Source organism: Populus alba, chromosome 15 (genome assembly GCF_005239225.2).
Source record: "Populus alba chromosome 15, ASM523922v2, whole genome shotgun sequence".
Taxonomy (NCBI): domain Eukaryota; kingdom Viridiplantae; phylum Streptophyta; class Magnoliopsida; order Malpighiales; family Salicaceae; genus Populus; species Populus alba.
The window spans coordinates 10,842,050-10,865,087 of NC_133298.1; positions in this window are offsets into that span (position 1 = coordinate 10,842,050).

Below are 23,038 nucleotides of genomic sequence, written 5' to 3' on the forward strand. Positions count from 1 at the left end.
AAAAAAAAGTTTCCCGCTTGGAATATACCGACGGAAAATATTCCGTCGGTGTTATGTAAATACCGATGGACTAAATCCGTCGGTAAAAGTGTTGGTGATATTTCATACCGACCGAATATTTCCGTCCGTAAATTCGTCGGTAAGTTTATACCGACGGATTATTTCCGTCGGTGAATATGTCGGTGATGGTGGCAGACACTGTCCAATGCCGACGGAGTTATTCCGTCGGTAAATCCCTGTGTAATTTTTTTAATTATTTAGAAAAAATAATATAAATTAATGGTAATACAAACCAATTATGCAAATAAAATTTATATTAAGCAACAAAAACTCAAAGTTAAATAATATTCATTACAAAATGAATGTGTTTCAAAAAAACATTAAACGAAATTTTAAATGTAAATAATGTTTATTAAAAATTAATATAAAGGTGGAGGAGGAGGAGGAGGAGGAGGAGGAGGAGGAGGAGGCTGGGGGTTAGGCGGCTAAAAAGGATTAGGCGCACATGTTCCACCTTGTGTCATGTTCATGACCATTTGACGAAGCTCTTCATAGGCCGCTCTTTGTTGTTCAGACTCTGCTTTGTGTTGTTCGTTCGTTCGCCAATCTTTGCTCTTCTTTGAGTTGTGTGTACGCCTCTGATAGGTGGTCGCACCTTTGCTGCAAGGCCACGAACTCCTTAGATTGGGAGCTTGATACAGATTGGGAGCTCCCAACGGTTGAAGCAGTACCGATCGACTGCAAGTTGGCGGCGGTAGTGTTGGAGAGCCCGTAAACCTGATTTTTATCGGGTCCACCTGACGATCTAGCCTCCATCCACAAATCTGGATCGAATTCCGAATGGGTCGAAGGATCGTCCCCGTATCTCTCCCTCAACCGATTATTATAGGTCTCCTGAAAAAAAAAATCATCATATTCAATTCAATAAACATAATAATAACTTACAAAATAAAATGGTTGAACAAACATACCACAAACTGTTGAGCACGGTTGTCAACGAACTGTTGCGTCCCCTTTTGGCAGTCATGACTCCGCACGTGCGTCTCCACAAACAGCTCCATAGGGCTCGGCTCACGTCCAAGAGACGTAGCCTATAATGAAAAAAATTTATTAACAACAAATTAATTGAACGATATATTTCATTTAAATTAATCTTACCATCTGTTTCGCATGTGCAGCAAACGGAACAGAGCCGCCGGTGTGCGTTGTCACCGAGCCATTAATTGGCCGATTCCGGTTGCCAGCACTGGACTGTGAGCGTCGAGTGAACCGCTCAGACGTCACGTGCTGAAGATAGTGTGGCCATATATCTTCCGGGATGTATATCAGTTTGAAATCCCTCCAAACCGCAACATCGTTCCAGCCTTGGAACCCCTTATCCCTCGTTGTTTTTTTTGCCTTTTTCTGGGTTTCATACCAAAAATCACGCAACCTAATTCACGCACAAAAAAATTACATTTTGAAACATAAATAATTATGTAAAAAAAAAGTCGTATTGTTTTCGATGTTACCTAATTGCCGCGTGATTTTCCCACACCCTCCTCACAACAGTGTCATGTTCATCGTCCCAGCTGAATCGATGCTGTGTATAAAAAAATAATTTTTTAAAATGTTAATAATTTATTTACAATTATAACTAGAATTTATTAGAAATAAGCTGAAAATTATATATTAACACGAACCTCAAATCTACGAAACCATGCATTGATTTGAGGCATCCATTCAGGATGCCTGGATATCTGACTCCATTGAAACAATGGAATCTCCATCGACGCTTTAAACGCTGATGATATTACTCGGGCGGCCTCAATGTTTGTGAACCTGAAAAGAAATGAAATTAATGAAATAGTGATTACTTCATAAATTATGTTTTAAATTTGTTTTTTTTATATATAAAAAAAACTAAAACCTTAACAAACTTACATTGAAAGATCGTTCTTCCACTGTGCCTCGTACTTGCGGGTAAATTGATTTCGCTGCGAAGGCACGCCGCTTCTGCGATGTGAAACATCGTTGGAAGAGGCAGCATCGGTTGACGGCGCAGGTGGTGTAGGTGCCTCTTCTTGAGAGGCACCTAAGGAAACATCAGCATCGCTGCTAGACGAACTTGATTCGACTGGACGTGAACGACTAGCTCTGGTTTTCATTCTGCGCATCTAAACAATTTTATATAAATAATTGTATAATAAAATTCAAAAGTTAAAAAAAATCGGCAGCACCTCCCCTATACTGGATACTACCCAAATCCACAAACCTGCAAATATTAACAATAGCCACAACCAATTGACCCAATCTATACTAATTATTCCAACATATTCAACTATTAATCCTAAGATAAATTCAACGTTAACAATTACAATTCACAAATTATTCAATAATTATGTTAATACAACAAAAACTATAAATTCAAAATAAATAGAAACAATTAAACACAAATCATCAAGTTAGAGTAAAATTAATAATTCTTCCAACATATTCAATTATTAAATCTAAGATAAATTCAACATTAACAATATTAATTCAACAAATTATTAAATAATTATGGCAATACAACAATAAAATATATTCAATAAAATAAAAAAGAATTATAGCCTAACAATTAAAATCAATGGAAACAATTAAACACAAATCATGCAGTAATATATAAAAAAATACTAATTATTCCAACATATCCAATTATTAATTCTAAGGTAAATTCAACATTAACAATTATAATTCATCAAATTAATCAATAATTATATATGGCAATACAACAATAAATTATATTCAATAAATTAAAAAAAATATATAGACTTACAATTAAAATCAATGAAAATAATTAAACACAAATCATGCAATAATAGAGTAAAATTAATAATTATTCTAACATATTCAATTACTAATTCTAAGTTAAATTCAACTTTAACAACAAATATTCAATAAATTAACTAATATGTTATTATGACAACAAAACAATAAAAAATATTCAAAAATTCAAAAAAAAAAAACCTACATCAAGAAAAGGAACAAAATATACATACCTTAATAATGTGACAAATTCAAAACTTTATCTACATTGCAAAAAAAAACACCAAAACACCAAAATAAAAAAAAATAAAAACAACTAAAAATAAATTAAAAGTAAATAAAATAAATTGGAAAAAAACACATACTTTTAATATGAGAAAGATTCACAACACTAAATCTTGCTAGAGATTGAAGGTGAAATTCTTGAAGGATTGAGGGCAAAAAAATCAAAAATCTGAGGTGCAAAACGGAGGAGAAGAGAAGAGAAGCGGCGCGGGGAGAAGAAGAAAAAATGAGGCGAAGCGGCGGGGGCTGGAACTTATAGGGCAGTTTTACCGACGGAATCACCGACGGACTTAATATCCGTCGGTAACAGGTCAAAAATTCCATCAGTAACAGGTCAAAAATCTGTCGGTAATTTTTGAATTTCGCATTGAATTTTTAAAAGCCCTCCATATTTTTCAACGTCCGTCGGTGATTCCGTCGGTAATATGACACGTTCAGAGGCGCATTAATTCACACACTTTGGAGATCGCGCGGTCCGTCGGTATTTCTGTCAGTAATATGTGTGACCGACAAATTATCGACGGAAATATTTCGTCGGTATTAGTGTCGAAAAATCTGTTGGTGAATCCGTCGGTGATTGTGGCATTTTGTTGTAAATATTTTCGAACTCTCTATGAGATACCGACGGACTAGAATCCGTCGGTATACTCGTCGATGATTGTGGCATTTTGTTGTAAATGTTTTCAAACTCTCTGTGAGATGCCGACAGATTTAATTCCGTCGGTATGCCCATCGATGAATGTGGTATTTTGTTGTAATTATTTTCAAACTCTCTGTGAGATACCGACGGACTATAATCCGTCGGTAATGTCGTCAGTGTTGATGGCATTTCGCGTAATTAATTTCTAACTCTCTGTGAGATACCGACAGATGGTTATCCGTCGGTATTAACGTCGGTAAGTTTGCATTATGCAGGAAAGGTTGTCTTTGTATTGCCTGTTTACCTTCCTGCAAAAACTTAACTGATAAATTGTCCATCACATAAAACAATAACCACATTGCTTAAACAGTAAATATTTTGTTTTACAAAATACATCATCCATAATCTAAATTACATGAGACAAATATTTTATATAGGGCTTCATTTTCATAATTAGTCTGAATTTTCTTCTTCTTCCTCATCAATTGAATTGTCATCATCTTCATCGCAATCTTCAATATGGATATCATCTTCTTCATCGACATTTGCTTGTCCGCTAGAGCTGAGAACAACATTCAACTCCTCTCTGTCAATATCAACAAGACTATCATCGAGAACTCGAAAATTTGAATTTTCTTCCAATTCAATCGAAGGAGCAACTCGATATGGTTCAACTAACTCACGAACTTGAAAGACTTCATCTCGCACACTTGTGTCTTCGTTCTCATCCTGAACAACCTCGACACGACCCCGTGGTTTCGTTTTTAAAACGGACAACCAATCAACTCTTGATCGATCCTTTCTAAATGAAGGGGTGTATGTGTAATAAACTTGTTGACATTGCTTTGCGAAAACAAAGACATCATTTATGTTGCGGAGTCTAGCTTTTGAATTGATTTCGACCAGACCATGGTACAGATCAACTCTGATTCCTCTGTCCGTCGTGTCATACCAATAACATTTGAATAAAAACACTTTATTCTGCTCGCTATGATATTGCAGTTCGACGACCTCTTCTAATCTACCATAGTAGTCAACTTCTAACTGGCTACTTGTGGATCCCTTAACACAAACACCGCAGTTGTATGTCTTTCTTCCTTGCTCGTATTCTTCAGTATGGAAAACATATCCATTGACAAAATACTCATTGTAGCACTTAACTTTTCTTTCAGGGTCGAGGCTTAGTGAAGACAATGACTTAGCCGCACTCCTTCCCATTTGATAAACCTTGTAAATATATGTAATTAAATGTATTCAATAAACGGTAAATGAACGAGAATCTCGTAATGACATGCATACGTTAGAATGAGTTTGTGATAGTGCTTACATGTGTTCTGAACCATGTGGCAAATTGTTCATCTTGTAATTGAAAGATCTGGGATTCGGTCAGCTGCGAGTTATTGGAGAGCAAATATTGTCGATGTTGCCTGCAAGTGATAATGAGTGTATGATATTACAATATATAATTAACAGTATATTACTGACAAAGTTTAATTAGTATTACACATATATAGACTTACTGAATAAATGGTCTCAGCTCATCACAGTTAAATAGAACATAGTTGTGTGCTTGTTTGAATTCTATTTCCGACAAATATCTTCCTCTTACGACATTTTTAGGTGTGGGTCGTCCAGTATTGGAGAATATTGACAAGTTCCCACTGGAAGGCACTTCACCACCATCGTCATGCCGTGGAACGCGATTGATTCTTGTTCTCAGATGAGGTTCAAAATAGTACGAGATAAATGTTGATATCTCTTCAACAATATAGGCCTCAAATATCGAAGCCTCAACATGCGCCTTGTTCTTAACCTTTTTTTTTTAGATTAAACAAGTACCTGCATTGAAGTACAATTCAAGTATTTTCAATTAAGAAAAACATAGAAAATACTTTAAGATATGAATTCCATTGCAACTGTAATATCTCACCGTTCGAATGGGTACATCCATCTATACTGGACCAGTCCTCCAGCTTTTGCCTCGAACGGTAGATGTATAGGGAGATGCTCCATTGAGTCAAAAAATGAAGTAGGGAATATCATCTCAAGTTTGCATAGTGTCTCGATGATATTCGTTTGAAGCCTCTCAATGTGCTCAACATTCATCTTGCTGGAGCATATATCTCTGAAGAAATGACTGATCTCCGTCAGTGCATCCCATATTCCCTTTGGCAACAAATCACGAAAAGCTAATGGGATGAGTGTTTGCATAAACACGTGGATTCATGACTCTTCATTCCATACAATTTGCAGTCCTCTATGTTAACAAGCCTTGATATGTTCGATGCATGTCCATCCGGAAAACACAGACTCTTTAGCCATTTGTAGACTAGTAGTTGTGCGTTTTTCTCTAACACGAAGCTTGCCCTTGGTTTTGCAACCCGTGACTCCTCATAAACCAACTTCATATTTTTACGGTTACAGTATAAAGCTATATCCAATCTAGCCTTCATGTTGTCCTTTGTCTTCCCCTTCACATCCATGACGATGTTGAAAATATTCTCAAACACGTTCTTTTCGATGTGCATGACGTCAAGGTTATGGCAGAGAAGATTGGTCTTCCAATATGGAAGCTCCCAAAAGATACTTCGCTTTACCCAATTATGGGTCAAACCAAAACCAGGAAACTTTTGCTTACCTGATTGAAGGCCAAACACAATGTCACCGTACTCTGATACAACATGATGCAATTCTTCACCAGAAAGACGCGGGGATGCAACATCTTTTTCAACTTTGCCAACAAAGAAATCTTTTCTGTTCTTTCTGAACCTGTGATTAAGTGGCAAGAAGCGACGGTGACAGTCAAAAAAAGAAGTTTTACCTCCGTTTGCTAACGTGAATGCCTTGTTGTTTTCCATGCAGTATGGACATGCGAGTTTCCCATGCGTGCTCTAACCAGAAAGCATTCCATAAGCTGGAAAATCACTGATAGTCCACATCAAAGCCGCCCTCATAAGGAATTTTTGTTTCCTCGATATATCATAAGTCAGAGATCCGGAGGACCACAACTGCGCCAACTCATCTATCAACGGTCGAAGACAAACATCTATATTCCGCCCCGAGCTGCTTGGACTGGGTATGACAGTAGATAGAAACATGAACTCCGGCCTCATACACATTCCTAGTGGCAAGTTATAAATTGTGAGAATGACCGGCCAACAAGAATAGGGAGCAGCAAATGACCCAAATGGGTTGAACCCGTTTGTACACAACCCAAGTCGGACATTCCTTGATTCAGCAGAAAAGTCAGGATGCACACTGTTAAAGCGTTTCCATGCTTCGCCTTCAGAAGGATGCACCATCACACCATCAACGACATCGTGTGTTTGGTGCCATGTCATGTGCTCAGCAGTCCTTGGTGACATAAATAACTCTGCAGTCTAGGTGTGATCGGGAAATATCTAAGTTTTTTATATGCCACTAGAGTCTTCCCCCTACCAGTTTTGGGTTTGTAACGGGAATGCCCGCATGTCATGCACTCGGTCATCTCAGCATTTTCAAGGTAGTATAACATGCAGAAGTTAGGGCACATGTCAATTTTCTGGTATCCTAAACCAAGGGGTTTCATCATGGACTTCGCAGCATAGAAGTTCTCTTTGAGCATGTTCCCTTCAGGTAAAATGCTTCTTACCCCATCAATAATTTTGTCATACCCGGCCTCACTCAACCCGTGATCTGACTTGATGGTGAAAACCTGTGCCACGGCCGATAATTTACTGTGGTTTGTGCAGCCATCCCATAATGGTTCGTCAGAATCTTTCAACAAATCAAAAAACCTAGCTGCCTCTGCATTAGGTTCTTCTTCTACGATTGGACATTGATTGACATTATCTTGATTCATTCTCATTGCATCCATAACCATGTTTCTGTAAGGATTAATGTTGTCATTTCCCGCTTCATGCACGTTGCTAGCACTAGAAGTTGACCCAACCTTCGTTTCTCCCATTCTCCTATTACTAACAAATACCTCTCCATGTGCATACCAACACTCGTAATCCTCCACAAACCCTTTGTGTAGAAGATGCATCATCACAACATCTGGATGCAGATACTTTTTATTTTGACACTTCCTGCATGGACACCTAATACCGCCTCCAGTAAAATTTCTGGGAATAGATATTGCGAAATTAATAAAACCCTGAACTCCGTTACAATAATCCATCCTCTGCAATCCTTGGGGTGAATCTAGATACATCCATGAACGATCATCCATGACTTCTATCGAACCTCTATAAAAAGGACCCATTAAGCAAGCTCTTAATTATTTCAAAACATAACATGTAATTCGGTAATTCTACAAATTAAGTTTTAACAATTTACAAACAAATACAATCTTACAAAATCTAAAACAAACCATAACAAGTATAAAATTATACATTCATATACTACAAGTTTGTTTGAGAAATAACAATAAAACATGTACATCTACTAAAAAAAAAATATACTAAAAAAAAAATGAAATTGACATTTAAATGTTAAAATTTTCAAAGATAGAATTACTTACAATAAATGATAAAATCCATCGGTAAATCAGAACACGGATGCTGTGACCACAAAACTTCAAGAAATACAACTTGTTGTGCTGAGATGAGGAAGATTTTTGTTTTGGGGCGAGGGGGGGCTGGTTATTTGCAGATGGGGAGGGTTAGGATTAGGAAGAAGAAGGAGAAATAGGGGAGGAGAGTGTCGGCAGAGTGGCCATATATTCACTTGTGCCGACGGACTTGCCGACAGTTTTATTCCGTCGGTGAATACGTCGATGAAACCGTCAGTAATTCTGACAGGCAATCGACACGTCACCGCACGGACCTGCTATTCAAATCCCTTGGTGATTCCGTCGGTATTTTTAACGGTGCACCGGTCACGTCACCGGTACGGATCTGGCATTTCAAATCCATTGGTGATTCCGTCGGTATTATTGACGGTGAACAGGACCCATCACGCGTACGACTCGGTTTTCATTCCGTCGGTGATTCTGTCGGAAAAATCACCAGCCAAAACCTCCGCGCCACCTACCCGCCCTTTTTTCATTAATTCTGAATTTTCTGTCGGTAATTCGGTGGGTAAATACCGACGGACTATGTCCGTCGGTATTTACCGACCGAATTACCGACCAAAATAGTCCGTCGATGATTTCGACCGAAAAATACCAACAGAAAAAATTCTGTCGGTGAGTCCGTTGGTATTTAGCAAATTTTTAGTAGTGAATGGACCAATGACTCGGTCCAAAACAAAGACATTGAAAGAGGCATTGAATGCATTGGTTTTGAAGGTTTCCACCAAGTCAGAATTAGAAGGTCCATTGGAGTATCAAGAGGAGACCCTCGTACATCTTATCCATGTGCAAGAGGGGTCCAATACAACCTTATTTGGGCCATGAAGTGAGGACAGCAAAGGAAACAAAAGATTCCTACTACAACTTGGAAACAACATGGTGGCTACCTTTTCCTTTTGTTTCTAGGATTAAGGGGCTGCATGGAAGGCTATAAATAAGCCTTTAATCAGTTCTGTACTATTTTAGTTCATTCTCTTCTTCTCATGGCAAAACATGGATTTAATATTAGGGGCTTTATCTTATTTTGTTAGCTACAGCCCAAGGCTTGTTTGGGCTTAATTAATAATTTATTTTAAGCTAGGATCCAAGGCTTGTTTGGATTAAGTTATGGGCTTCTCATATTAGGGTTTTGGGCCAGTTTTGAGTGGACCTCATATAAGTCCACATAAGGGGTCCTTTAGGGTTCGTTATCATCTTGGAAGCCGAATCTAAAGAGAGAGGGTACTGTCTGGCCAAGATCCTTTGGTCCTTCTAGAACTGAACCACCAAAGGCCAAAGTTGATGTCTCTACTGATGCCAAAGGTAAATCTAAAACTCAACCTAAACGTACTCGTGATGTTAAATGTTTCAGGTGTCAGGGACTTGGACATTATGCTTTAGAGTGTCCAAACAAGAGAATCATGATGATTAGAGATAATGGTGATGTGGAATCTAAAAGTGACAGTTCTGATTGTGAAGGCATGCTACCATTGGAGGATAGTGATGGGGATGAGTTAGCATTACCGGTTGAGGAGTCCTTGGTTATAAGGTGAACACTTGAGGTTTAGGTCAAGGAAGATGATACTAATGAACAAAGGGAGAACATCTTCCATACGCGTTGTTATGTACAAAGCAAGGTGTGTGGTTTAATTATAGATAGTGGAAGCTGTGTTAATATTTGTAGTGCCACCCTTGTTAGTAAACTAAATTTGTGTACTGCTAAGCATGCTAAACCATATAGATTGCAATGGCTGAATGATAGTGGTGAAGTGAAAGTGACTAAATAGGTTGTGGTTCCATTTTCGATTGGGATATATGTTGATGAAGTTCTGTGCGACATGGTACCAATGCAAGTAAGTCACATCTTGTTGGGGAGACCATGACAATATGATAGGAAGGAAATTCATGATGGGGTCAAAAATAGGTATACCATTGTAAAAGATGGTAAAACCATCACTCTTGTACCTCTTACACTCAAACAGGTGTATGATGATCAAATAAAGCTAAAAAGTGAGCATGAGACGATGGAGAGAGAAAATCAAGGTGAGGAACAAGGGGAGAGAAAACCATCAGATTCGGCTAGAACCCAAACCACCACAACCCATTCGGCCACCCATCCAAACACAATCAAATATTCGGCCAACACTCCAAACAAATCAAACCATTCGACCATAACTCAAAAACACCCAAATCTGGCCGAGAGTGGAGGTAAGACAAGAGGAGTGAAGAAAGTCAGTAAGTGTGATGAGGATTGTGTGGAAAAACTAAAGAAACAACCCAATTTTTATGCTAGAGAGGGTGAGGTCAGATTTGCATTTTTCACAAACAAGCCAATGATTTTACTTATATACAAAGAGGCTTACTTTAATACTAATGATCTTGAACATATTGTGCCTAGTGTTGCTAGTTCTTTGTTGCAGGAGTTTGATGATGTGTTCCCCGACGATACTCCTAGCGGGTTACCACCATTGAGGGGGATAGAGCATCAGATTGATTTCATACCCGGAGCTTTAATTCCTAACCAACCAGCTTATAGAAGCAATCCCGAGGAGACAAAGGAGTTTCAAAGGCAAGTTGATGAGCTGATGGAAAAGGGCTACATTCGTGAGAGTATGAGCTCGTGTGGTGTACTCGTGCTACTTGTGCCAAAGAAGGATGGAACATGGAGGATGTGTGTTTATTGTCGAGCCATCAATAACATAACGGTAAAGTAGAGACATCCTATTCCTAGGCTTGATGACATGTTAGATGAGTTACATGGATCCTGTATTTTCTCTAAAATTGACTTGAAAAGTGGGTACCATCAAATTAGGATGAAAGAAGGTGATGACTGGAAAACACCATTTAAGACTAAGCATGGTTTGTATGAATGGTTAGTAATGCCGTTTGGACTTACAAATGCACCTAGTACGTTTATGCATCTAATGAATCATGTGTTGCGTTCATTCATAGGTAAGTTTGTGGTTGTGTATTTTGATGACATTTTGATATATAGCAAGAACTTAACTGAGCATCTTGATCATTTGCGTAATGTACTTAGTGTGTTGCGTAGTGAGAAATTATATGCTAATCTTAAAAAATGTGCCTTTTGCATGGAGAAAATTGTGTTTCTTGGCTATGTTGTAACTGCATAGGGTATCAAGATGGATGAGGAGAAGGTTAAGGCCATCGAGGATTGGCCTACACCCAAATCAGTTAGTGAGGTAAGGAGTTTCATGGGTTAGCTAGTTTTTACAGGTGTTTTGTGAAAGATTTTAGTACAATAGATGTGCCCTTGAATGAAGTTGTTAAAAAGTCAGTTGGGTTTAAATGGGGGGGAGGAACAATAATTGGCATTTGTTCTTTTGAAAGAGAAATTATGCTCTGCACCTATTTTGGCTCTACCTGACTTTACGAAAGCATTTGAAATAGAACGTGATGCATCTGGAATATGAATAGGTGCTGTTTTGATGCAGGATCGGAGACCTATTGTGTATTTCAGTGAGAAGTTAAGTGGAGCGACCTTGAACTATCCCACTTACGACAAAGAACTCTATGCATTGGTAAGAGCACTTTAGACATGACATCATTACTTGTGGCCAAAAGAGTTCATAATCCATTCAGTTCATGAGTCTTAGAAACATCTGAAAGGACAAGGTAAGTTGAATAGGAGGCATGCAAAATGGGTTGAATTCATTGAAACTTTTCCTTATGTAATAAAGTATAAGCAAGGCAAGGAGAACATCGTAGCTAATGCACTTTCACGCAGGTATGCTCTTTTACATACCATGAATACTAGATTGTTAGGTTTTGAATATGGGAAGGAATTGTATGATAATGATTCTGACTTTGTCAAGATTTATAATGCATGTGGACATTCGGCTTTTGGTAAGTTTTATTTGATGGATGGTTATTTGTTTAAAGAGAATAGATTGTGTGTTCCTGCTAGTTCTTTGCATGAATTACTTGTTCATGAAGCACATGGGGGTGGTTTAATGGGTCATTTTGGGTTGCGAAAACCTTGGATGTATTGCATGAGCATTTCTATTGGGCAAATATAAAAAGAGATGTGCAATGAATTTGTGAACAGTGCATTGCTTGTAGAAAGGCAAAATCTAGAGTACAACCACATGGACTATATACACCATTACCTGTGCCTACTGAACCTTGGGTAGATATCTCTATGGACTTTGTTTTAGGTTTACCTAGGTCAAATAAAGGTAGAGACTCTATTTTTGTTGTGGTTGATAGGTTTTCTAAAATAACGCATTTCATTGCATGCCATAAAACACATGCTGCAACTCATATCGCAAACTTATTCTTTAGGGAGATTGTACGTTTGCATGGCATTCCTAAGAGTATAGTGTCAGATCATGATGTTAAGTTCCTTAGCTACTTTTGGAAGACCTTATAGGGAAAGTTGGGAACTAAACTCTTATTTTTGACAACATGTCATCCTCAAACAGATGGGCAAACTGAGCTAGTGAATAGAACATTATCCCAACTTTTACGTGTTGTAATTCAAAAGAATTTGAAAAGTTGGGAAGAAGTTTGCCTTTTGTTGAGTTTGCTTATAATAAAACTGTGTATTCGACCACTGGTTTTTCTTCTTTTGAAATTGTTTATGATTTTAATCCACTAATTCCTATGGACTTAATTCCTTTACCTTTTGAAGAAAGGGTAAGTTTAGATGGTGAAAAGAAGGCAAAGATGGTAAGAGAACTCCATGAAGAAGTTCGACTACAAATAGAGAAAAAGAATAGAATTTACGCTTCTAAAGCACATAAGGGACGTAAACTGGTTGTTTTCCAACTCGGTGATTGGGTTTGGGTGCACATGTGTAAGGAACGATTTCCTAACCAAAGGAAATCAAAATTACAGCCTTGTGGTGATGGTCCATTTCAGGTTTTACAGAGAATCAATGGCAATGCATACAAAATTGACCTTCCAGGTGAGTATAGTGTTAGTGCTACTTTTAATGTTGTTGATCTTACATTGTTTGACACAGATTTTGATTTAAGGTCGAATCCTTTCGAGGATAGAGGAAATGATGTGGACCAGCCCAGAAACACCAGCAAGGACCCATTACATGTTCCAAATGGTCCAATAACTCGGTCCAAGACAAAGACATTAAAAGAGGCATTGAATGCATTGGTTTTGAAGGTTTCCACCAAGTCAGAATTGAAAGGTTCATTGGAGTATCAAGAGGAGACCCTAGTACATCTTATCCATGTGCAAGAGGGGTTCAAGACAACCTTATTTGGGCCTTGAAGTGAGGACAACAAAGGAAACAAAAGAATCCTACTACAACTTGAAAACAACATGGGTGGCTACCTTTTCCTTTTGTTTCTAGGATTAAGGGGTTGTATGGAAGGCTATAAATAAGCCTTGAATCAGTTCTGTAATATATTACTTCATTCTCTTCTTCTCATGACAGAACAAGGATTTAATATTAGAGGCTTTAATTTTATTTTGATAGCTACAGTCCAAGGCTTGTTTGGGCTTAATTAATACTGTGTTTTCAGCTAGGATCCAAGGCTTGTTTGGATTAAGTTATGGGCTTTTCAGTTTAGGGTGTTGGGCCAGTTTTGAGTGGACCTCATATAAGTCCACATAAGGGGTCCATTATGGTTAATTTTTCAAGGACTATTTAAACTCATGTAAGCCAAAATTTCAGCAACTTTGATGAATATTATTCTGAATTTTTCAGTTTTAACGTGTGATAGTGATTCTTGCATTCTTCAGTTCTTGAATGAACTGAATCTAACTTATCGAATATTAACTGGCTTCGTGGCGTCATTCTACTCATTCCAATAGTGTTGGTGCCTTGGGGCAGGTTTCCATTATGTCACACTCTTATCAGACCTCTTTCGGCTTTCCGGGATCAGATCTCAATCTTGATTGTGGGTTGCGTAACCACATGATCACAAGGTTTGCATGATAGTGTCATTAAACTTTGTCATTCTGAGGCTTGTGGGGAGTCATTTCTCGTCAAAAAAGACGACTACAAAAATCTTACAAAATAGATTTTATTTGCCTATCATGTTTGACACTACCAAAAGATTGATGTCTTCTCCCAAGTGCAAGAGTGTCGAAGTAATAAATAACTCGGAAAGACCGGGGTTGAACCACAGGGAAGTTAACTATATAAATTATAAATAACAACAACACAACAACAATAATAATAAGAAGAAGAAGAAGAAGAAGAACAACAACAACAATAATAATTAGTAGTTGTAGTAGTAGTAGTAGTAGTAGTAGTAGTAATAGTAGTAGTAGCAGTAATGATATTAATAATAGTAATAGTAATAGTATTAATAAAGAGGACTTTGAGATGTAAGATTAATGTAAGGATTAAACAATAATAAAAACAAATGTCAAGGTTAGATGATCCACTAATGCTACTTCAAACAAGTATAGTATAAACTCTTATTACTCAAATGAAAACCACACACAAAGGAGGTTCCAATCAAATTATAATTATTAACATGATTACATTAATTATCTTATTCGAGTAATGCCAATACTTGTAAATATTATCAGGTATTCATGGTGATAACTTATGTTAACAACAAATCAAGTTCCTTTCATAGCATAGATGTAGGTTATACCATACGGTTGGGCTATGAAAGTGTCAAGCATTTGTTGTACCAAGGGTTGTTCAACACAAATCTAGATTAACCATTTAACAAGCAAGGTATTAAGAGTGAGCAAGATAATAAATATAAAACATGTTAGTCTCAAGCATTAAAGTCCGTGTTGAGTTTATATTATATTTATTCTTACACCATTAGTGTAACCTTTTCACCTTGACATAATAGATTTAACTAAACATAATGAAATAAAGAAACATAAATAAACAAGATAAGAACATAATTATATAAATAAAGGAAATGAAATGAGAAACATAAATAAGAGATTAATATAACATAAAATAAAACTTAAACATTACAAAATACAAAGAAAGAGAGCAAGAGCATGATCTTAATCTGAACACCAAGATGCCTAAATGCATGGCAAATGCCTCCTTTTATAGACCAAAATTTGAAACTATTGATTTGATGAATAATTGTTGAGTGGGTGGCCACATCTTGACTTGGTGAAAATCCTTATCTTCTTGTCTGAATAAAACATCATTGCTAACGTTAGAATTGGAACCATCTTGACCATGAAAGTTCTAGGAAATTATCTCAGCTTTCTAGGAAAAAATTTTTGAGGTCATTTGGACTTCTAGAACTCGAAATATGGGCTGATTACTGAACAATGTCTGGACTGCAGGACAGATTCAGACTTCTCTGTTGTTGCTATAGTTTGGAATTGAAAACGGCCTTTTTAAATCTTGGACTTCACATGAAAGTTGTAGGCTTATGTCTTACCGAATTTTTCTAAAAAAGTTGAGGTCATTTAGACATCTAGAACTTGAGATATGATCCAATTACCAAACAGTGTTCTAATTTGGACTGCGCCACCATTTCTTTTCTAAGCTTCACCTTCTCTTTATCTTCACAATTTCAGTAGTTGAATTCATCAATCAATCCTTTGATTTATATGATAGGCCTGCATTTAAGATGAACATTTACCATATATTAAGGTATCTTATAGTATCTGACTTGTTATTATAAAGCATGCTTTAGTTAAGGAGTTATTGATACTTCAAGTGCAAAATGATAATATAAAACCTTGATAAACATGCACTTTTAAGTACTAATCACACCCCCGAACCAACTTATTACTAGTCCCTAGTAATCAAAGCGTTAAAATAGAAACAATTTGCAAGTTTCAAAAAGCAAGACATTCATCATTCAACTTCCATTAATCTATCCAGATAAACAAACTCTCATTAAATTTATATTCCTGCTTCATATTTCTTAAACAAGATATTAATAAGCCTTGTTTTTATGTGCTCAATATATGAAAACATAGATGATGGGGCTTTTGTTGGAAGAAAACAATATTATGTTCGAATGTTTAAGGTTAACTTCCTTGGGTTGGGATTATTATTATTATTTTCTTTTTTTCTCTTTTTTTATTTACTTATATACAAATACAACTTAAAACACAATGTATCTTTAACCCATGTAACGAGTTTTAGGCTAATGACTCCCAGACCAGTTGGTCTTAGGACATTAGGTATTGAGACACCCGTATGAGCTTAACTCGGGTTGCAGATACTGATACATAGATAGTGCAATGTTTGATTCCCTTAAGCTTTTCTCCTTAACCCATATAACAAGCTTTGGGCCAATAGCTCCCAAGTCAATTGACTTTGGGGTATTAGGTGTTAAAACACCCCTTCGGGCTTAATTGATTAGGTTAAAGAGGATATGAAACCAAACTTATCTATATTTTTATTATCATCAATATTATCATTGTTTTTTTTTTTTTGCAAATTATATATTATCTCTTTCCTTTAGTTGTTACCTTCAACAAAAGAATATAAATAATGTAATAATCCAAGGTGCAACCCACAATTATATATTAAAGTGTGTGTGTGAAAATGAAGGTTTAAGAATACTTGTTAAATGAGTATATGAACATAATCAAATGATAACAATGCAAGAGTTTGTAAACCTGAATATTTCAAAAAGTATTATGATAGACCTTGGTAATGATACTTACTAAGATGCGTTTGAAGAGTCAATAAAATTTCCTCCTTACTCTACCATCCTATTAAGGATACTTACTAAGAAGCGTCTCAAGAGTTAATAAAACTGACTCCTTACTCTGCCATCCTAATAACAATTTTGTCAAATGGTTTTAATAATAGCCAAAACAGTTAGTAAGTTAGTTTTTTTTTTTAATGTCAACTGCTACCCGCTGTCCTCAACCAAAACAAGACATTGTCCTCAATGTCCTAAGGTAGAAAGATAGAGTATAGAAGATATCACCTGAAACAACGAACAATGACAAACCTGAAACACACTTAAACAAATATAAGAAGTAACAAAACAAAATAATATGTTATTAATAAAACCAAAAGACACAAGGTTTCACAAATGAAGGCTCAAATTTAATCTAAGCTTTTTACGGCTTTCCTTAGTTGACCAATTTAGGCGACTCATGAAGGGATCAATGACAGGGATGAAAGATTGTAGTTGGTTAAACATGGTAAGGCAATGAAGGCATCAGCATGGTTAAACATGGCATTCAGTCGGTCAGACATTGTGGGGACCTGTAGTTCCTCTCCAATTGTTTTTCTAATGATGTCCCCATTTGTTAAAGCTTTGGGGACAACCCGCAAAACTTGACTGCCTCCTAAAAATACAGCTATTGACACACCCCCCATTAACCCAAGGCTGCCTTCCCCATACACTAAATGAATCTTTCTCTCAGCTAGTACCCGACCAAGATGATTTGCTAATTTTAAAAACTCTTTTTCTTTCCCAGGACTGGATCTACCGAAAACACAAATATTTATTATCTGATGACTTGAGAAACCTGTCATTTCTACACACTTCTATATTTGATGAATGTATGTGTTTAGTAGAAAATAAGGGAAGGAAGAGAAGAATTTATAGATGAGAAATTGAAAATGCAATCATACCACCTATATGTAGGCCAGTTGTAGTCTCACACTCTCTCTCTTTATTTATTTATTTTGAAAAAGCATGTATGTACAAGTAGATGTGATTATGGCTCACATCTTCCCTTGGTTTTACGTCCAAAAACAGCTTAAACGCCCTCTATGGGTCGGGGATAGACTTCCCATCCAGTTTTCTTAAAAACTGGCAAACAAGGTCTTTTTTAGTTAGATTCCTAAGACTAAGTTGAGCATGTTCTTTATGGAATTGTGGCCATAAATCATGAATTGCATGATGCACATCTCCATTAGGATGTGTCTCAAGGGTCAACAGAAGATTATCTAAAGACTCCTTACTCAGGCCATCCTTAATGAATTGTATTTTATCTTCACGATTTAAAGATACCATTCCTAAAGAATGACATGTCGCATTACAAGTCCATTTGGCACATCTGTGACAGACTTTCAGTCGTTTTGCACGATGTTTCTTCGCAAAAGTGCTTTTACATGTTCCAAGCACGTGTGAAATGAAAGAATTGGAGGACTCACTTGATAATCGGACCTTTACTTCAATTAGCCAGCGAATATCTTCAAGAATTCCATGATTCATTAACAACCTCAATCTTGCACACCTAGCACGGTAAATTTTTGTAATCGCATTTGGAGGCAAAGTGGGAAAATACCTTTTCAATTTTTCAAGAGTGGTATCCATTTTCAAAAGAGAATTGGAGAAGAGATTCAAAGAAGGGAGAAAGAAAAAAGACTTGTACAAATATATACAGATATCAGTTATTATGGGAAACTGAAAGAACCAACTTAAGTCACGGAGTACTGTTATCTGCCATTGGACCGGGGTGAGAGAGAGACTAGCAAAACAAAAGTTACACCAAAACAAAACACAAAACAATGTGAGAAAAAGAATCAATCTTTATGTACAGGATCACTCAATTCAATAGTCATTTTCAACTGAAAAAATGTCAAAATAAACTTTCAAACAATGCCCATTTACCTTGAAAACATTGCCATTCATTGGATTCTCGATATCACAGGCCCCATATGGATACACATGTTTCACAATAAAAGGACCGCTCCATCTTGATCTTAGTTTTCCAGGAAATAAATGGAGTCGAGAATTATAAAGCAAGACTTTTTTACCAACATTGAATGTTTTTCTCAGTATTTTCTTGTCATGAAAGTCTTTGATTCTTGCTTTATGAATTCTTGAATTGTCATATGCATCATTTCTTATTTCCTCAAGCTTATTTATTTGCAATTTTTGCAGCTGACTAGCATTATCAAGGTTTGAATTGAAAGCTTTAATAGCCCAATAAGCTTTATGTTCAATTTCCACAAGTAAGTGACAAGGTTTTCCATATACTACTCTATAAGGTGACATACCTAATGATGTTTTATAAGTAGTTCGATAAGCCCAAAGTGCATCATTAAGTCTTAAGGACCAGTCTTTCCTATTAGGGTTCACTGTTTTCTCCAAAATCTGTTTGATCTCTCTATTAGCAAGCTCTACTTGTCCACTTGTCTGAGGGTGATAAGGGGTGGTAACTTTGTGTATGATTCCATATTTCTTTATTAAAGAATCAAATGCCTTGTTGCATAAATGTGTTCCACCATCACTTATCATGGCTCGAGGGATTCCAAATCGACTCAAAATATTATCTTTCAAAAACTTTATCACTATTTTGTGATCATTGTTTCGACTTGGAATTGCCTATATCCATTTTGAAACATAATCTACTGCGACTAATATGTACACGAAACCAAATAATGGAGGAAATGGACCCATGAAATCTATACCCCAACAGTCAAAGATCTCAATTACAAGAATATGATTTAAAGGTATCATATGATGTTTTGAAATAGATCCCAACTTTTGATAATTTTCACAAGTCTTGCAGAATGTATGTGAGTCCTTGAACATGGTGGACTAGTAAAATCCACTTTGTAAGATTTTTGCAATTGTCTTTTTTGACGAGAAATGACCCCCACATGCCTTAGAATGACAAAATTTAATGACACTACTTACCTCATTGTCAGGAATGCATCTTCGAAATATTTGATCAGGATAATATTTAAATAAATACGGGTCATCCCAATAAAAGTTCTTCACTTCGTTCAAGAACTTTCTTTTGTCTTGGGTACTCTAATGAGTTGGAAATTGTCCTAAAACAAGAAAATTAACAATATTAGCAAACCAAGGCATCGTAGAAACGAAAAGTAAAAATTCTTCGAGAAAGTAGTCATCGATTGATATGATGTCAGATTTTGAATCTGTTGTCAATCTTGACAAATGATCCGCGACAACATTTTCGGTGCCTTTTTTTGTCTTTGATTGTGATATCAAATTCTTGAAGTAACAAAATCCATCACACCAATCTAGCCTTATAATCTTTCTTAGAAAGAAGATATTTCAATGTTGCATGATCACTAAAAACAACAGCAGGTGAGTCAACAAGATAAGACCTAAATTTATCACATGGAAATACTATTGTAAGTAATTCTTTTTTAGTGGTGGTGTAATTCATTTAAGCACTATTTAAAGTTTTACTTGCATAGTAAATCACATAAGGTTTCTTATTTTTTCTTTGTCCTAAGACAGCACCCATGACATAATCACTAGCGTCAAACATTATTTCAAAAGGTAATGACCACTCAGGAGGTTGAATGACAAGAGCAGAAGTAAGCAAGTTTTTAAGTTTAACAAAGGCTTCTTCACAATGTTCAGTCCATTCAAAAATATTATCCTTTGTTAGAAGGTTACTCAAGGGCTTAGATATTAGACTAAAATCTTTGATGAACCTTCTATAAAAACCAGCGTGTTCTAAGAATGATCTAACATCTTTAATATATTTTGGTGTTGGTAAGTTGGCAATTAACTCGATTTTAGATTTGTCAACCTCAATTCCTTTCGATGAAACAATGTGACCAAGTACAATATCATTTGTTACCATAAAGTGACATTTTTCCCAATTCAGTATAAGATTCTTCTCTTCACACCTGCTCAAAACCTTTTCTACATTAGTCAAACAATCATCAAATGAATCACCAAAAACAGAAAAATCATCCATAAAAATCTCAAGAAAATATTCAACCATATCACTAAATATGCTAAGCATGTATCTTTGAAACGTGGCTGGTGCATTACATAATCCTAAAGGCATCCTTCGATATATTAAAGTATCAAATGGACATGTGAAAGTAGTCTTCTCTTGATCTTCCAATGCAATTTCAATTTGATTGTAGCCTGAATAGCCATCTAGGAAACAATAAAATTCATGAACTATAAATCTTTCTAGGATTTGATCCATCAAAGGTAAAGGAAAATGATCTTTTCTAGTCATTGAATTAAGTTTCCTATAGTCAATGCACAAGCGCCAACCAGTAATAGTTCTAGTTGGAATTAACTCATTTTTCTCAATTGTTATCACAGTGACTCCAGAATTTTTTGGTACAACTTGGGTAGGACTTACCCATTTGCTGTCAGAAATAGGATAAATGATTCCATTATCTAGAAGCTTAATGACTTCATTTTTCACTACTTCTTTCATATTAGGATTAAGCCTTTGTTGCATTTCTCTAGAGGGTTTAGCATTTTCCTCCAAATAAATCTTGTGTGTGCAAATCAAAGGGCTAATTCCTTTTATGTCAGCTATGGTCCATCCTAATGCATTTTTGTGCATTTTTAGTGTCTATAATAACTTACCTTCTTGATGTGCATTAAGTTTGGAAGAGATTATTATCGGAAAAGTTTCATTTTCTCCCAAAAATAAGTATTTGAGATTAAATGGTAACAGCTTCAATTCAGGTTTTGGTGGTTGAACACTTGAAGGTATGGACTCAATTGATCGTGGTGGCAATTCTTTAATTTGTGGTCTCCAATTACATGCCTTTGATTCTTCCTGAAAGTAGAACATTTGCAAATCATCAAACATCAATATCAGTTTCACTGGAAGTGGTTTGAAATTGATCATGAACTAATTTTTCAATAAAGTCCACTTCCTGTAAATCATTATCATCTCCAGGTTGCTTGGAAATGTTGAAAATATTCATCTCCAATGTCATGTTTCCAAATGATAGCTTCATCAGTCCATTCCTACAATTAATCAATGCATTAGAAGTGGCAAGAAATGGACGTCCTAAAATGACAGGAATTGAATTATATGCTTCAACAAGTTGTGTATCCAAGACAACAAAATCTACAGGGGAAATGAATTTATGAATTTATCAACTTGTACTAACACATCCTCAACTATTCCTCTAGGCACTTTTACAGATCTATCGGCAAGTAAAAGAGTTATAGAAGTTGGTTTTAACTCACCTAGATTGAGACTTTGAATGACTGAATATGGAAGTAAATTCACACTAGCTCCAACATCAAGTAAGACTCTTTCAATTTTATGTTCTCCAATAAAGCAAGAAATTGGAGGATAGCCAGGGTCTTTATATTTCAAAGGATTATTGTTCTGAAGAATGGCACTTACTTGTTCCGCTAAAAAGGCTTTCTTTTTCACATTCAGTTTTCTCTTCATAGTGCACAGATCTTTCAAAAATTTAGCATAGGAAGGAACCTATTTTATAGCATCCAACAAAGGTATATTGATCCATACCTATTTGAAAGTTTCAAAGATTTCATAGTTGTGATTGACTTTCCTTTGTTTGGTCATGGCATGAGGAAATGGAAGTGCTGGCGGGGAATCAGCCTTTTCTTTGCAATGTTCAGGTTCAACCCCTTCCTTACCCTCAGAGATAGACTCATCATCTTTCTCACAAGGTTTAAGAATGAGTTTTTCAATAACCTTACCACTACGAAGAGTGATGACTGATTTGACTTGATCCATTGTTGGCTTCCGAAATTACTTGCATTTGCATTGCATTGCCCTTTTGGATTTTGTTGTGGTTGAGATGGAAACTTACTTTTTTCTTGGAAACTGAGAGCAGATGTTAACTTTGCAAGAGTATCTTTAAAATTTGTCATGCCTTGAGCAAGTTGAGTGTTGATTGCCTCTTGTTTTTCAATGAATACATACAATGTTACCTCAAGATTTCTTCTAGGAGGTGGAGCATAAGGAGGTGCATATCAATGAGAATTTTGAAAATTATGGTGTGCTTGAAACGGTGGCTGTGAAGTTTGTGTGTTGTTGCTATCACTCTTCCAACTGAAATTTGGGTGATTTCTCCAACCAGGGTTATACGTTTGTGAGTACGGGTTATAGTTGGGCCTTTGGAAACTGTTTAAAGCATGGGCTTGTTTATGGAGGCATTCCCTAAAAGAAGGCAA